At 57.4% G+C, this 16,736-nt stretch overlaps 1 protein-coding gene across 2 annotated transcripts in view; it reads left to right on the forward strand.

The window, feature by feature from the left end:
* The first annotated feature begins 1,570 nt into the window (after nucleotides 1–1,570).
* Rbfox3 (RNA binding fox-1 homolog 3) overlaps nucleotides 1,571–16,736 on the forward strand; it is a 477,131-nt gene continuing 461,965 nt past the window's right edge. For both annotated transcript variants that reach the window (XM_045159685.1, XM_045159686.1), the window contains exon 1: nucleotides 1,571–1,696. The gene's annotated coding sequence lies outside the window, so the exon portion shown is untranslated. The remainder of the gene's footprint in view (nucleotides 1,697–16,736) is intronic.

The following is a 16,736-nucleotide window of genomic DNA, read 5'->3' on the forward strand; positions in this document are numbered from 1 at the left end:
TACCGGGTGTTCGGCGGCAGGCCAGGCCGCTGACTTGCAACTGTAGAGTGCGATTCCCACCGGGCAACACAAATCAATGGCCCAGACAGGCCAAAGGGCCAGAAATTAAAAGCGGCATGCTCCTGAGCAGGCAGCAGCCACTCATCCTGGACGCTGTCTGTCCCCGCTCTGCAGGGACGGCGGCCAGCTAGCGGCCCAGCGCAGGAGAGCAAGACAGAGCAGCAAGGTCACGCCCTGCCTTCTCCCAGGCCCTTCTCCCAAAGCCTTGGGTTCTGTGACTTGCTTTGTAGTCAGGTGCGAGAAGGAACCTGATTGTTTCCCAAGTCAGGGAGACCTGGGGACAAGGTTTTAAATTGTGGTTTTAGGTAGGGTATGTCCTCCCAGGGGGCAGACTCTGGTTCCTTAACCCCAGCGCTGCACAGTGGGGGTCTTTTACCTTAAATAGTAGCTGAGTTTTGCCTAAGCCTGTGGGGACCAACCAGGTCCCTTGCTGACTTGTGAGTGTCATCCTGTTAGCCCAGAGCATTCCCAGCCTCTGTTTGCCTCCCAAGACTAGAACCTCCATAGACTCCATGCCAGGCACTCTTTCCCCTGGGGTGGGAGGAGACCAGGAGTTGGGGCAGGAGCTAGCTGCTACTGATTTTAGGCTATCCTACTGACCTGAGTGGAAATGTTCCCGGCCCTGGGGTCGTCAATAGGGACAGCCCCCCCCCCCTGCTCCCAAAACCCTGGTCTGGAGTGGGCCTGGTCATTCTCTCCCTAGTGATCCCCAGAAAGGCAAGACACGGAACACCAGGCCTATTAAGGGTCTACCCCAGCGGCCAGTGAGAAGAATGGAAGAGGAGGCAGGGCGATGCAGACCAGCTGGGGAGGTATGCCTGCTGCTCTGTGCCCATTTCTAGGGATCCCACCTACCCCGACAAGAAGCCGGTTCCGGGGAGGTGAAGGAGCGAGGTCTTGTTGAGGGTCGCTAGGGCTGGCCCACGCTCGGATCGCCCAGAGAGAGGGAGGAGGGAGAAGGGAGGGGGAGGAGGAGGAGGAGGCGGGACCCTGGGGGTTGCTTGGAGGGACGCGGCAGCTCAGCCCTGGGGTGCCCTGCGCGTCGCCCACCCGTCTGCGCCGCTGATCCGCGGGGCTGGCGCTGGGGCTCCAGGGTACATCCGGCCTCAGCCCGCGGGCCCGCAGCTCTACCAGCCCCGCAGTCCTCCCCGGTCGAGCGAGCGATCGCCCGAGCCCCCTCCCTCGCCGCGCTGCGCGCTCCGCCCGAGACGCCACCGCCGCCGCCGCCGCCGCCGCCGCCGCCACCGCCGCGTGCTCCTGCTGCCTGCTCGCTTCAGCCGAGCCAGCTAGAGGAACGGAGAGAGAGAGAGAGAGGGAGAGAGAGGGAGAGAGAGGGAGAGAGAGGGGGAGAGAGCGAGAGAGCGAGAGCGGCGGTGAGGCAGGAGCGCGCGGACGCGGAGCCCAGGGTGCCCCGAAGCACCGGAACCTCCGCGGACAGGGACAGTCGCCGGGTCCCCGCAGCTCGTGTGGTCGGAGGAGACACCGCCGCCGCCTCCCCCGGGTCCGGCCTCGCGCGCCCCTCGCCGCCGGCTCCCACCCGGGCGGCCCTGGGACGCCGCTGCCCGCTCGGCGGCCAGGATGCAGCCGGGGTATGGCCGCCGGAGTCCCGTCCCCTGCCACGGGGAGCGCTGAGCCAGTGAGTAGCCAGAGCCCGGCGGCGCCGCGCCTCGCCCCGCGGTCAGCACCGCGGCGGGTGATCGGGCTGGGGGTGTGGGCCGGGCCCGGGGAGGGGCGCGCGGGACCCCGCAGTGGGAGGCGGGGCTGACGAGGGCGCCGCCGGGACCGACCCGAGGTCGCCCGAGGAGGGGTGGCGCCCTTGGGGTCACGGTCCCCGGCGGCACGCGGGATCGGTGTTCCCCGGGGTCCTCGGAGGATGGAGTTGGGGCGCGTGGCTAGATCGGGGAGGGGGCGCAGAGGAGAGATTTTTTTTGTGAATGGGAAGGATGGGGGTCAGGCTCCATGGAGACGCCGGGGAGTCCCTCGCGCTGCGTGGCCGTGGTGGCGGTGGTAGTGGTGGTGGCGGCGGCGGCGGCACAATGCCGGGCTCTGGGAACTCCCCGGCGGACGGGCGGGGTGGGGGGTACGAGGTGCGCGGAGATCCCCAACCGCGGGGCGCGACTGGGAGGCAAACCCCAGCCCGCGCGGGTGGGAGCGGGGCTGGCGACCCCGCCGCGTGCCTCGTGCCTCTCCAGCTGCTCCCAGGCCGGCGGAGCCCTGCCGGGGTCCTCCCGGAGCAGGCGTCGCGCGAGGGCCTCGTAACCCTCTGGAGTTGCGGGGAGGAGAGGGGAGCCGGGCCCGCGGCGCCCCGGTGTGCGTGGGGGCCGAGCGAGTCTCCCTGTGCGGGGCGGGCGCCGAGAACGAGCCTCGGTCCGGACAAGGGGCTGCGTTTCTGCTTGGCAGCCCAGGGCCCACTCAGCCTGGCCGGGAAAGCCGGCCCATGACGGCCGGCACACCCCGTGGCCCAAACTTTCTGCCCGGGTGGCCATGAAAGGCGGCGGGGTTCGGAGGGCGGCATCTGGGGGTGATGCTAGGCGAGCCGTCATTGGGGGCTCGGGGTCGCAGCCTCACTCCCATGTCCTGATGTGCAGCCCCGCGGTCCCCCCACCCCGGCCCCCCAACGGGTCTATGAGGAGAACAAGGTGTGCTGACCAGCGTGGAAGGGCATTGGCATGCCATCCGATAGCCGGAGCGACCCCCGTGAACCCGGGTCTCGCATGGAGACGGGAGTGGGGTGTTCTCGGAGCCCATTGACGGGGGCGAGGGCGAGGGTCAGCGAGGTGGGAGAAAGTCTTGGATGGCAGAACCGCGCCTCCGCTCTGGTCCTGCTTTGGGGAGGCGCTGTAATTATTATTTAGTGGTCACTTTTGAAAAGGACTGCGGCGCCGGTAGTCTGGATGCGCAAGGCATCCCGCGGTGGGGGCTGTGGACGGGGATGAGAGCTCCATCCTTCCCCCCGGGCGAGTCCCCCTTTCCCTGGCTGGGGGTGAAATCGCGCCTGGCGCGCGCCGCCGAGTCGGTAATTTCCCAGCGGAAAACGCGGGCCAGGCTAGGGACGCCCCGAGCGCGCACCCCGCAGCCCGGGGCGCTCTGCGCGCAGAGGTTCGGGGCTAACGGAGTGGTGTCTCCGCAATGAGGCCTTTCAGCAAAGCGGCCTTTGGTTTTACTGGTCAAAAAAAAAAAAAAGAAAGAAAGACAAAAAGTATAAACATTGCGGCAGAACGTGTTCCTTAAGTGCGTGCCGTGCTGGGGCGGATGTCTTAATCAAGCTGCTCCGGTAACCGGGCTGGTACACTAATTAAAACCAGACCCTCCAGGTGAGCGACAGTTGTGAAGGGAGAGAGGGAGAAAGTTGTCGAGGAGGCCCCGGCTGGGGGAAGCAGGGGTGCTGAGGGCCGCCGGCTGGGGGAGGCAGCTGGTCGCTGGCAGGGTGGGCATGCGGGCCAGGGGGTGTCTTCCCAGGGCCAGCCCCTTGGTCTCCCGCGGGCGGGGAGCTCCCTTCGGCGCAGAGGGAGGACGGAGCTGCCGCCCCCGTGCTGGGGGGGGGGGGTATCGAGGCCTCCCTGCGTGGGCGCCCGGCGCACCGCACGTTCAGAAAAGCAGCGCTTAACCCCTCTGTTCCCAGCAGGGAGCCTCCGGGGATGCCGGGGCGTCCCTGCGAGGGTGGTGGAGTAAGGGAAACCGGGAACCCACAGGAGGTCAGGGAGCCAAGGTAGGGCTGAAGAGAGAGTGCTCAGGCCCAGGCCTTTCCCCCCGGGAGGCAGCTGCGTGCCAGCAGAGGGATGGCCAGGTTTGCTCCCAAGCTGCAGAGGTTTTCTGGCACGGGTTCCTGTTTCCACCGGCTCTCTGTCCCTGCCCTCAGGAGAGAACCGTGGTGGTTCCTCTGAGCTGGCCCTCTCCACGCCTGAGGCCCACCAGCGTCCACCTCCGAGGAGGATGGGGTTCCCTCGGGTCGCCTCGGGTCTGCAGGAAGAGCTCAGAGTCTATGAAAGTCCCTATACACAGGGCCCCTGCTGCCTCTGCGCCTTCCGCAAAGGCTCCTAGCCCTGTGACCTCGTGCAGAGCCTCAGTGGGGCCGGGGGAACACAGTCCTCCCTCTGGGACCAGAGGCAAGGCAGGAGCAGAGGCAGTCCCAGCCTCAGGGCCGAGTAGCTATGGGTAGCACCAAGGACAGAGCCAGGGGCGCACAAATCCTCCAGCTCCTGTCTCTCCTGAACTGTTGGGGACTGTTCGGGGCTCATCCTCACCTTGCTTGGTGGGGCAGAGATGGCTGCAGGCACTCACAAGCCCCGGACCCCGTACAAGTAATTACAGCAGGGAGACCTCCTGGGCCTTACTCCCTGGTGTCTCTCTCCTGTGGCTGCCACTCTGAACAGACGGGAAAGGGAGAGAGAAAGTGGAGCTGTTTGGCTCTGTGGAAGGACTCAGCAGAGAAAATGTCATCCCAGATCTTAATCGAGCTGGTTACACCGGGTTTTGCTGTCACCCTGCAACCTTCTTTAAGCCTCTCCTGCAGCTGGCATCCACCCATTCCCTTGGAGGTATTGGTTCTCAGGCCCAGGGTCTTTGCTGCCTTACCCTCCTGTCACCTCTAGTGCTGAGTATCCTGAGGGTCACGTGAGGGGCTAGCCAGGAAGGCCTGAGGGTCATTGGTCCCTCCCAGAAGTGCCTAGAGCAGTCAGGAGAGGAGAGCATTATGGAAACGTCGTTTTTTTGGTAAGTGCAGGTGAGAGGCTCAGCCCCCACAGCCCATCCATGAGCCCTGGGTGTCTCGCTGTGTTTATTTATTTCCTCACACCGGCCTGATACTCTGTTATAAAGACAAATGGAACCTGGCATGCAGCTGACGTGCGGCGAGGATTTTTTTTCTTTTTAAACCAGGGAAGGGGCAAAACCATCTTGAAGCTCTCCCACTTCCTCAGTGCCACGCCTGCCAGAGAGCCCGCCTCGGCCCGGGGCCTCACCCACAGCAGGCCTTCGAGCCTGGCCCGCACTGCCCATGGCTGTCCTCATCTTCGTGAGGAGTTTCCTGCCTCCCCCCCCCCCCCACCCTCGCTCCTTTCGGAAGCAGCACAGTATTTTCACAGGCTCATGAAACATTCAGGCAGCCTAAACATCTTGTTTTCTGCTGCCTCTCTGAAGTTGGCTGCTGTCGGAGCCATCATGGCCTCTTTTTTATTTATTGTGTTCTGCCATCTCCCTCTCTCACCCACAACCCCCGTGCTCTCTGAGCTGCGCGGGCACTTTCAGGCTTTTCTGCTGTTGTTACCCGTAGGCCGATCGCAATTAGCGTTAGTTGGTCAGGCGGAAGCACTCCCCGGGTGTGCAGCGGGGCCTGCCCCGAGTCAGGAGCCACAGCCGGGAAAGGATGAGCAGTCTTCAGAAACACCCGGGGACCCTCCTGATGGGGTTGAGAAGTACACGTGTTTCCGTGCAAGTCACTTAGTAGATGAGTGTGTTGCCACAGCTTCCCCAACACTCACGTTGACACTGAAACATGTGTTTGAAGGTGACGAGATAATGAAGAACACCGCTGTAGAGGAGTGTTTTCTCTGGCAGCCCCGGCAGGGCAAGGCCGAGGGTACATACATACATTGCACTTGCAAAGTGATGTCCAGGCTACTTGCACTTGATGGCCCTTGCACTGGAGCTCCTGGGAGGGGCCCTCTGTGAAGGATGCTAGCACGCAGGGCCTCATGCCCTGGGAGATAACCGTGGGTTTTGCCGTAGCCTTCAGGGTCTAAGGGTGTGCTGCACTGTGGCATTGGGCCCTTGAGCCCTGCTAACCGCACAGTTTGCCTGTGCTCAGGTGCCCAAGCCTCTGCTCTCCAAACACGGGCTGGGAGCCTGGCTTCTCCATCAGGCCTGGACAATAAGTGTTGTCCGGGCCACATGTTACCAGGCTGCTTCTGCTCCCTGCAGGGGCAAGCTCTGAGCGAGGGTCTTTTCTCACCCTCCTGCTTCCCCTGTGGCCTTCTCCCCCACCCCCCCCCCCGTCTCTTGTCAACAAAGACCAGTGGGAGAGAGAGTGGCAGGAAAAAAAAGATAGATGAGGTGGGTTGCCCCATGGCGAGCTCCCCCACTGTGGAGAAGACTTGGGAGTTAAGAAGTTAAGAAAAAGAAAAGAAAGGGACCCTCTTCACTTGTAGTTAGTTTCCAGTGCTCATGGTGCAGGGCTGTGTGGTGCGGGATTACATGGTACAGGGCTTCAGGGTGCAGGGCTATGTGGTGCAGAGCTGGGTGGGGCAAGGCTGGCACCTGCCAGTCCCCCAGAGAAATGGGCTTGTCTCTTGTTACATCAAACCATGAAGGGGTCTCCAGGATCTGCGGTTGCCTCTTAGGACCCAGAGCAGAGCGATCCTTACTGCAGATTTTCTCTTAAGGTTCAATTATTTAAGGCCAGAGCATACTCCCAGTAGAAGGGGATATAAATATTTCTAGCAGAATTTCACCCACTTACTCCTTAGCAGTCGGACTGAGATATCATTCCACAGTATTTCAGAGGCCAGAGGCCGAGAGGAGGGCCGTGCCTGGACTGGGCAGCCATCCTGTCCACCTGTTCTCGGTCAGCAGTTCTGTGCAGGCAGTCCCCACAGGCTGCCGGCTCACTGCCTGAGAGGAGAGCCAGCCCTTTGGCTGGTGTAGGGTGAGAGGAAGCTGCTGTTGCCCTGTGAGAAACCAATCCAGTTCACAGATGAGGACCACGCCTGGGTCCAGACACCTACTACCGCCACACCCTGCCCTGTTTCTTAACGGCGGTGGGCTGATGTGACAACGTGCACTTTTTGTACCAAAGAGAGGAGAATCCTGAATGTCTTCCCCCCCCCCCCCGAGGCATCTTGCCTTGCTTTAAAGCTTCCACCTAAACAAACAAATAGAAAGCAACAGGGGTCACCAAATTAGATTCTTTACTGTATTGCTGCTGATGTAGTAGTAAAAACTTAGGATGTGGGGCTGGAGAGATGGCTTAGAGGTGAAGGCACTTGCCTGTGAAGCCTAAGGACCCGTGTTCAACTCCATAGATCCCAAGTAAGCCAGACACACAAGGTGACACATGCGCAAGGTGGTACATGCCCACTAGGTGGCGCACGCGTCTGGGGTTCAATTACAGTGGCTGCAGGCCCTGGTTGCCTATTCTCCTGCCCCCCTCCGCCCTCTCTGTCATAAGACAAAGCTATATGTGTTCAGATTTCTAGCTATGAACAGCTTAGACACCAAGGGCCACAGCTTTGCTTACCAGTATCTTCTTTTCAGACACCAAATGAGGCCAAGGGATAAAGACGGCAGGAATGGTTGCCCTTCAGGGTCTGAGTGCCCGCTATCCCACCTCCTTTAGAATTCACGTCTCTGGACAGCAGCATCCCAATGGTCCCTGGGCTGCGCCTCATGTGGCTGGCAGAAGTTTTCTTGTAGGCAAGGACAATGAGGACAGGCTGTGCTCAGCAGCGAGGTTCCTTTATTAAACCTCCTGTCAGAGCCCAGAGATGTGAAGTTTACATGCATTAAAGAGGCGATTCAATTTGGAGAAAGATTTAAGGAGGTGCACAACCTACGTACATTTAGAAGCAATTTCTCACTAAACGTTTGTGCTTCAAGGCCTTTCCTGAGTTCAGATGAGAGCTCTGCCTCCTGGATTAAAGTGAGGAAAGCTCTCCTGCTTTCCCCAGAACTTTTCTCAAAGAACCGGGTGTAGGGCCAATGCTCCAGGGTCTAGTTGACGCGCTGCAGGTGGCTTCTGCCTCGAGGCCTGCCCTCCCCATTTTAACGTCGTCGGCAGCTATTAGGAACGAGTGCTCACCTTCTGTTTGCAGCGCAGAGGCACCAGGATGACTTTACAGAATGTGTTTATTTTTTGCAGTACTGGGGGTGCAACCCAGGGCCTCAAGTACGATAGGCAAGCACTCTGCTGTGGTGCCAGCTCCTCAGGAGGACCCTGTTTTTGCATGTCTATGTGTGGTATGTGAGCATGTTTGCATGTGTGTGGGCGCACCTGTGCATTGTATGCATGTACACGTGTATGTGTGGAGGCCAGAGGTCAATGCTGGATGTTTCCTTCAATCACTGTCCACTTTATTTTCTGAGGCAGCGTGGCTTGCCGAATGTTGAGCTCACTGATTGAGCTAGACTAGTCGGTCAGCAAGACCTCGGCATCTTCCTGTCTCTGCCTTCCCAGGGCACACCACCAAGCCTGGCTTTTATGTAGGCGCTGGGGGTTCAATCTCAGGCCCTCATGGTTGTACAGCAAGCACCTTACCCACTGAGCCATCTCCCCAGCCCAGGGTGACCTTTTGGGGGCACAAAAATGCCTATTTATTCATATTCTTTCCCTTTTTGGACACATGAACATAAAATATCCCTGCAGACCAAGAAAACTAGAATTTAAACAAGTCCTTCCTTAATAGCAAGTGCCTTATATTGCTAGAGACATGCATGCAGTCCAAATTAATAAAATATATTTTATATTTTATCTATTTATTTGCAAGGGAGGAGAGAGAGAGAGAAAGAACAGATGTGCCAGGGCCTCTAGCCACTGCAAATGGATTCCAGATGCATGCAGCACTTTGTGTACCTGGCTTTTCATGAGTACTGGGGAATTGAACCTGGGTGTCAGGCATTGCAGGCAAGAGCCTTAACCACTGAGCTATCACTCCAGCTTGATAAAATACATTTGTAAACATTTCAAGTCTAACCGTCACACTGTTAGATGAGTAAATGCAAACATGTTCAGCCACCAGACAATAGTAAGTACTTTTGCTTTTATGAAAGCTAGGCCCAGGTCAAGGCTGGCTGGGGGGAAGGAAGAAGAATCTTTTCTTTCCTTTTTCCTTCCTTCCTTCCTTTTTCTTTCTTTCTTTCTCTCTCTCTCTCTCTCTCTCTTTCTTTCTGTTTTTGAGGCAAGCCCAACAGACTGCCTTTTAATTTTTTTAATGTGAAAGCAAGAGGGAATTTGTCACACCAGGGTCTCCAGATACTGCAATTGAATGCCAGATGCGTGCATCCCCTGGTGCACATGTGCGACCTTGTGAGCTTGCATCCCTATGTGTCTGGCTTATGTGGGACCTGGAGAGTCAAACATGAGTCCTCAGGCTTCACAGGCAAGCGCCTTAACCACTAAGCCATCTCTCCAGCCAAAGAAGCATCTTGTCTGCCACCCTCCATCTTCCCAGGCTGTGCCTGTGGGCTCCTGCTGTAGTGCTTTCCTCCTAGGCACAGCAAGTCTGCCTACCCCGCCTTCAGCACGGAGACATTTTCAGGTCTCAGGACTCAGCTTGACAAGAGCCATTCAACATAAACAGAGAGTCCACACAGCCTTTCTCTGAGTCTCAGCTCTCCCTCACCGCTGTGATGCCGTTAAGCTCTGCTCCAGAGCCTGATGCAGGGACCAGCGAGGGGGAGCCAGGCTCATAGGGGCTTTCCATCTGTGTCACTGGTGCACTGCTGGTAGACATGAGACCCATGCATTTCCTCGGACGGCCGGTAATGGGGCCAAGCGTGCTTCCCGTCAGCCTCATGGCAGTGCTATCCGAAGGTACATTAGTCAAGTGCTTGGGAATCTTAGCAGAAAAGAGAAGCATTGGGGGAACTTAAGGTGAGAATTATTGTTGTCAGTAGCATAATATTGGAATCAACACTCCTGACAGCCAACGCTGCCTCTGGTGTTACCGTGCATAAGTTTGTTTGATATGGTGACAGCTGTGTGCCTTTAGTGATAGCCAAGAGACAAAAGGAAGCCGGAGGGGTGGCTCTCTGTTCGTTGGGGAGCCCATTGCCCTTTTCCTGACTCATATGACCCTGGTGACAGGATCAGGGACAACTCTGAAGGACAATTAGAGGCAATTTGCCAGCTTGTGCTTTCTTCTTTCTAGTAACCTTTGCCTCGGGAAATGTGTCTCACTGCTTCTGCGCGTGGATGCGGCCAAGACGTGGGCCTTGGGTTTCCTGCCTTGGCCAGGCTTTAGCTACAAAAACATGCTGCAAGGATGCCAGCCCTTGGGTTGGGGTCTCACTTTGAACATGGATAGCCATGAGTTCCAGGCCAGCCTGGGACTACCGAGTGAGTTCCAGGGTTCCGGATCAGCTAGGGCTAGAGCGAGACCCTACCTCCAAAACAGGAGGGGGCAGGTGTGGTAGCACACCCCTTTGATCCCAGCTCTTGGGAGGCAGAGGTAGGAGGATCATGGCGAGTTTGAGGCCAGCCTGAGAATATGAAGTGAGTTTCAGGTCAGCTTTGGCTGGAGTGAGATCCCACGTAGAAAACAAACAAACAAACAATAAATAAATAAATAAAAGAAGGAAGGGAGGAAGAAGGAAAATGGGACTGTCTGCACAGAACAGACAGGACTAGATCTGTTTTTTCATGTTGAAGACGCAGCCCTCCCCTGTTCCTCTTCTCTGAAGTCCCCAGCAAGGCTAAGTTCAGCACCACTAAATTCTCTCCCTTCCTGTGTTTTGCCCAAATCCTGTGAAGACTACTCCCAGGGCCCACCTTGGAAACCTGCAGGCTCCGAGGAGGGTTTTTCCAGAAAGCAATGAGCACTGGAAAATGAAGCTGTGAAGACAGTCTTTAGGTAACCGTGGGAACTGCTCGCCACTGAGCAGCATTAACATGTACCCAGATTGCAGGATCCATCCGGGCTGCCGGTGGGGAAGGAGACACGCTGCTGCCCATGGATGAGCAGCATCCAGGCACACGGCTCTCCAGGTGGCATGGTATGGCCCCTGGGCTGGCCACATTCTTGCACAGAGGCATGCCCCAAAGGTCCTGGCTCCTGTCCAATGCCAAGCCACACTGGGAGGACCAGAGGGTTAGCATTACTCCTTCCTCACCAGTATTTCCCTTCCAGCCAAGGGAATACTGAGATGCCCTCAGGGTCTGGCACATCCATTTTGAGCAGCCAAGATGGCCCAGGAAAGGTGCTGCCCAGGACACTTCCCGCCACCTCCCTGGAAGCTGTGGTCACGGCTCAGATGCCCGCTGCAGCTCTGTTCTGTGGCACTTGAGGGTCAGAACAGCTACACAGTTGGGTCCCCCTTCCCTTCTATGACCCACCAGCCACTTTCTTCTCATAGCTGGTCCCCATTCTCTTCCCTTTCTTTCCAAACCAGCACAGTGTTCAGGCAGAATCCCATAAGGGGCTGGCAATTGGAGGTCAAGCAGCCCCGAGCTCCTAGCAGCCAGAAGGAAAGATTTACTGTCCCGCCCTACCCTGCTTGATGGACAATTAAAGCTATGCGGGCTTCGAGGAGAGCAGGGTCGTTAAGAGTCAGGATGTTCAGAATAAATCAGTCACCTCCACTTAGCTGAGCCAGACTGCTTCCCCGGGGCTTTAAGCAGGAACCCCCCTTGGGGATAGGTTAGAAGATTCCAGAATAGACCATGCAGGCATCTGACGCGCTTTGAACTCTACCAGAGTCAATGGTCCGGAGACCCTGTTTCTCCTTACAAATGGGGCTCATGTTTAAGGAGTTGGGGAGAATTCCTGGCAATACATTTGCGGGCATTTTGTCTCCTTTGTGTTTGGCCACGGTGAGAGCTGCAATCCAAATGTTTAGGGGTCACAATAGTGGCCTCAACCAGCATGCGGGGTGTAATGTGTGTGGCTCAGTGTGCACAGGCACACACGTACATGTGCAGTATGTGCCAGCGTGTGGAAACGTATCCTACACGTGTGTGGGCATTGCACACGAGCATGCTCACATGCAACGTCTTTCTGCGTTTGCATGCGTGCAACGCCATCACCTCTGAGTGTGTGTGGGCATGCGTGCGTGCGTGCGCACGCTGGCTTCTTGCACTCTCGTGGGCCCCGCTGCCCATCCTAACCTCGCGCCCCTCTGCCAGGCTCCGGGCCCTGAGCAGCAGTCAAGCCCTGCGGCCTCCCGTCCCCGTCTTTCCTGCGCGTTGTAGCAGAACCTTGAAGGCTCTGGCAGTCTCCTCCAGGAAACTTTGTCTTGGTAGCAGGCTGATGCCAGCACTCCCCGCCCGGGCCTCCCACTTGCTAATTGCTGACATGATCCCGCGTGGGAGACTTGTCATTCCTGGAAACGCTCTTTATTTCATGCGTTTCCCCTCCTCCTTCCCGCCCCTCCCACTCCCTGCCGTGGTCTGATTTCCTCTGGTGGCGGAGCCTCTCCCCGCGAGGCGCGGGCTGTGGCATTAGCCGCTGTTCAGCCAGCCAGCACGCCAGGCCTTTCATTAAGTCGGATACTACAATTATGTGCGCCGAAAGGCTGAAAGGGCCATTTAGGATTTTTCTCCCTTAAAAAAAAAAAATAATCTCGTTCCTGTTTGCACAGCTCTGCAGCCCCAGCTTCCACCACCGCGGCCGTGGCGTGGGCCTCACCCCCTGGCCTCCCGGGGCGCGTCTCCCCGCCCTCCCCTCCCCAGAGCAGACCTGCAGTAAACACGAGGTGACCGCTGCAGGTAGACAGGGGAGGGCCAGGCTGCCGCCGGTGCCTTGTGTCAGCCTAGGTGGCTGGATTAGATATGTCACCTGCTGCAGCAGCCTCGCCTTGGGACTGATGGTGGTGTGTGTGTTTGCACGCGCATGTGCATGTGTTAGGTGCAGCCGTCCACAGATGTGAGGATGTCCACTGATGTCCGGCGTGCTCCTGCTGTCCCCTGCACAGAGAAGGGTGGCTCTAGGACAGTAGGTTTCGTTTGCCTCCCCTGAGGCCGCCGGGGCCGTTGGCGTGGCCTGCTGGGCAGTGGTATGTTGTCTTTTTGTGGAATGCATGGGGCCCTCTGTGCATGTGTGTGACCATGGGTGGGATTGGTCACACTTGTGCAGGGGCCAGCCTAACTTGGGAGATTTGCGGGCAGGGGACTGGCATGCATGGGAATTTGGGAAATGAATGGTATCTCCAGGGACTGGATTGCAGAGTGTCTGCATCTACCAGGCTTTGACTATGGGTGGAAATGAGGTTGGGCTTAGCACTCCAACTGTTGTGAGCTCACTAGCTCAAGGTCACCCTGTGGGTGCCAACTGACCCAAGGACCGTGGCTGTGGGACTGATGTAAGTGGTTAAATGAAGGCAGTTGGGGACCTGGAAGTAGTTCCTGGAACACAGTCCTCACAGAACTCGTGAAAGCGTCATGTGGGATCTTTTATTTATTTATTATTTATTTATGAGAGAGGAGCATGGGTGCACCAGTCTCTTACCACTGCCAATGAACTCCAGATGCATGCCCCACTTAGTGTGTCTGGTTTTATGTGGGTGCTGGGAAGCTGACCCTGGACCACCAGGCTTTGCAAGCAGTCACCTGTAACCACTGAGCCGTCTTCCCAACCCAGGATCCCTTATCTTAAAGAAGGCCAGCACCCAACCCACCTGCACTCCGTGTAACCTACAACTCACAAACTGATTGTTTTAAACTTCCCTGAGTTGCCATGGAGACTTGTGAGGCATGGCGTGGTAGTACGTGGGTCCCTTGCTCTAAGGGGGTCTGCTCAGAGGAAGAAGGGAGCCCTGCACCCAGGCCTGCGAGGGGCGCTCAGCCAGCTGAAGGGCCTGCAAAGCTTCTGCACAGAGAGAAGGAGCTGGAGTCTGGGGATTTTCCAGGACTGGGGAGTGCAAGATTTGGAGATGCTGGAGATGGAATTGGTCTCCCACGCTAAAATAATTATAGCCAGGAGAACAGAGAATACATCATTCTAAGTTAAGGTCCTTAACAACAAGGCAGGGGTGTGTGTGCTTGTGGCTGCCTCTGTGGGCTCTGGCTTCATCTCCGGGTTCTCTGTTGGGCCTGGCCATCCTGTGAGGGCATGGCGCTGCAACACCCCGTGCCTGTGGGCTGCCTCCAACACGCCTGCTGGGCGCTTGCGGCGGGGTGCTGCTCTCTGCTTCCCTGCGGGGGCGGGGGGGTCCGGGGGATGGATGGGGGAGGGGTGTGTTAGGAGGAGCAGGATGCCAGATCGAGACCCTTTAGGTCTGGTTCCTCCCTTCTTCTCCATGTGAAGTCCTCAGGAGGCACTGGGGCTCTGTGGCAAGCTCATAGTACCTCCCCCAAAGAGGAGATGCCACCTGTGGGCAGTGTTTTTGCCTAATGCTTCATCATGGAGTCTGCCTAACCCTCTCCCCTGGAGGAATGGAGTGGTTGGCTATATTTGCATTTGGGGTCCTGCAGCACAAAGACGTGTGTGTGTGTGTGTGTGTGTGTGTGTGTGTGTGTGTGTGTGTGTGTGGTGATGGTGGGGGTGGTGATCTGCTCCTACAGCCCGTGTGTGTGGGGGTCTCATAGCAGGTGATAGTGAATGCAGAGGCTAGAACCAGGTGGCACATTCCAGAGGCGGGGACTTGAGTGACCTGTGCAAAGTTGTTTCTATTCCTCTTCTTTTCCCCACTCACCAGGGCATCTGTCCTCCCCGCAGGGGGGCCAGGCTCTCACTGGCTGTGGTGTGGGACCAGCGGGCCATGCAGCAGCAGTGGGGACTTCAGGAGGCTTGCTGGGCTGAGGTCTCCTCCCTTGAGAAGGGCCTGGGACAGAAGGCCTTCTGCAAGTCCACAGGAGAACTATGGCTCTCTCAGCCTCTCTCTTAGTGGCCAGACTTCGTTCACTCCAAATGCAGGCACGAGTTCCTCAGGCACAGCTAGGCTGGCAGGCTTCTGGTAGGTTCCATTCATGGACTGGCTGGCTTTCCCAGAGCAGGGACATTTCAGCAGCTGGGTGGTAAACAAACTCTCTTGTCACCTTTTGGGAAAATGCATACGCCTACGTCAGAGCAAGTGCTTTCTTAAGCAGAGCTGGGGACACGTATGTACCTAGGCGCAGGGTCTTCTCTTGGAGTCCTTTTATATGTGTGGCTGGCAAGAGAGAAGTTGAGACCAGGGTTGACTCTATGTCTCTCCTGGAGCATCCTGGCTAAACATGTGGGGAAGGAAAATGGGAAGGTTCCGGACCCCTCTGCATAGGGCAGCGGACGTGTAGAAGATTCGTGGGAAGGACTCACAGAGCCCTCTTTGAGGGTGCGCCCGCCTCTCCCCGCACTTTTCTGGGTGCTGTAATCAGAACTGATGAGGGAGAACGGAGCATGACAAATCTGGGCTGGTGTTTGTACGCCTGTCTCCGCACCAGCTCGTTAGCGTCAGCCCTTCAAGGCAGGAGCCACAGCTACTCAGAGTTCTTAGTGTCTGTGGAATTCTGAGAGCTGGTTGCCCCCGGGGTGGGGGCAAGGGACGTTGTGGCTCTTGAATTCTGTCCTGGCTGCCAGTCTGGTGAGAGGCCCTATGGGCTACAAGGCCCCCAGGGGAATTCCCACCTCTAGCAACTTGTTGGATCTGTTGGTGTGGGAGGTGGGGGGGAGGAGTCCTGCTCCTCTGCCTGGTGCTGCAGACCACCGATCAGAGGCCCTGGGCCTGGGGGAGGAGCTTTCAGAAGGACATGGCTCAGGTCAGTTTGCTGGAAAGCCACTGGGGGGTTCTGGCCCAAAGAGGAAGTGGACCTTAGGTCTGCCTGTGGGGTTGACAATGGTGAACATGTCCCCTGAGTGTTTCCCTAGCCTGGACAACCAGCAAAATGAGCTTTTCTCCCCCTCATCCTTGTGTGTGAACCTGTGAGTAATAGGCTGTCTTTGAGCCAGAGCTGGCTGCCGAACACTTCAATACCTACAAAGCGAAGGGGGTGCTCAGGTCTGTCTTTGAGCCACCCGACTTGGCTGAGTTTGGAGTAAGGAGCAGATGAAAGGGAGGGAGGGAAGCACGCTAGGTTCTGGATTGCTCTAGAAAACGCGGGACTGTTTTGGAAGCTCTCTGGAGATTTCTCTAGGTGCGTGCCTCTTCAGAGAATCAGCTTCTGATCATTGGTGCTTACGGAGAACAGGGTGGAATGGCTGATCCAAGACGGCAGGCGCATCAATACTATTTATATTTAGCCGTGCATGTGCTGCGGATGTGGGCGCTGCCAGGTTGCTCCTCACAATTGTGTTCTGCAGAATCCAAGGCCCAGCTGCCTGTGGTCCAAGGGCTGCCACCTTGCACTCCCCACAGGAGGGTTTCTGGAATGCGCAGAACCCCACGCGGCTTGGCAGCCTGTCTCTAGTGAGGTGCCAGCCCATCTCTTCTCCACTGCCCAGTTGGCACACCGTCTCCCGTGGTGACCCAGCAGCTAACGCACCCCGTGGCTGGGCAGGATTCAAATGGAAGAAAGAAGGAAGCCTCTTCTTTGTGCTGTGTGTGGGCTTCCTGCAGCTGCTGTGGATAGCGGAGAGGGGTGTCTGCCAATAGGTTGCAGCGGTAGGGAAGAGTACAGCACCATCATGGAGGTTTAACATTCAGACTGGAGATGGATGCGTATGGTCTGGTCTTCATCTTGAATGCTGGTACTTAACCCAGTGCCAGGCACACAGGAGGGGCCGTAGTTGCTAAGGAGGCTGCTGGGCTCTGGGTTGGAGGTGCTGAGAGGTTGGAGCAGGGTCCTTGGGCCTGTGGAGTGGGATCGGCTCCAGGAGGTTGTGTCTGGGTGTTGGTGTCTTTCTGGTCAAGCTGGTTTTGTTTCTCAGTGGCTCCGTTGGACCCAATTTCCTTCCCGTCTGTAGATGCTTCCCGACAGTAGGCAGGGTTTTGTTACTCCGGGGCTGGGGCACCTCCAATGCCAAGGCTCCTGGGACTTGGTCTCAGCTAATGTGTTGTGCAGCCTGGCATCTTCTTTAAGGATAGAGTGAGCACAAACCCTCTGGCCTCCT

The sequence above is a fragment of the Jaculus jaculus genome, chromosome 9 (genome assembly GCF_020740685.1).
Source record: "Jaculus jaculus isolate mJacJac1 chromosome 9, mJacJac1.mat.Y.cur, whole genome shotgun sequence".
NCBI classification, from domain to species: domain Eukaryota; kingdom Metazoa; phylum Chordata; class Mammalia; order Rodentia; family Dipodidae; genus Jaculus; species Jaculus jaculus.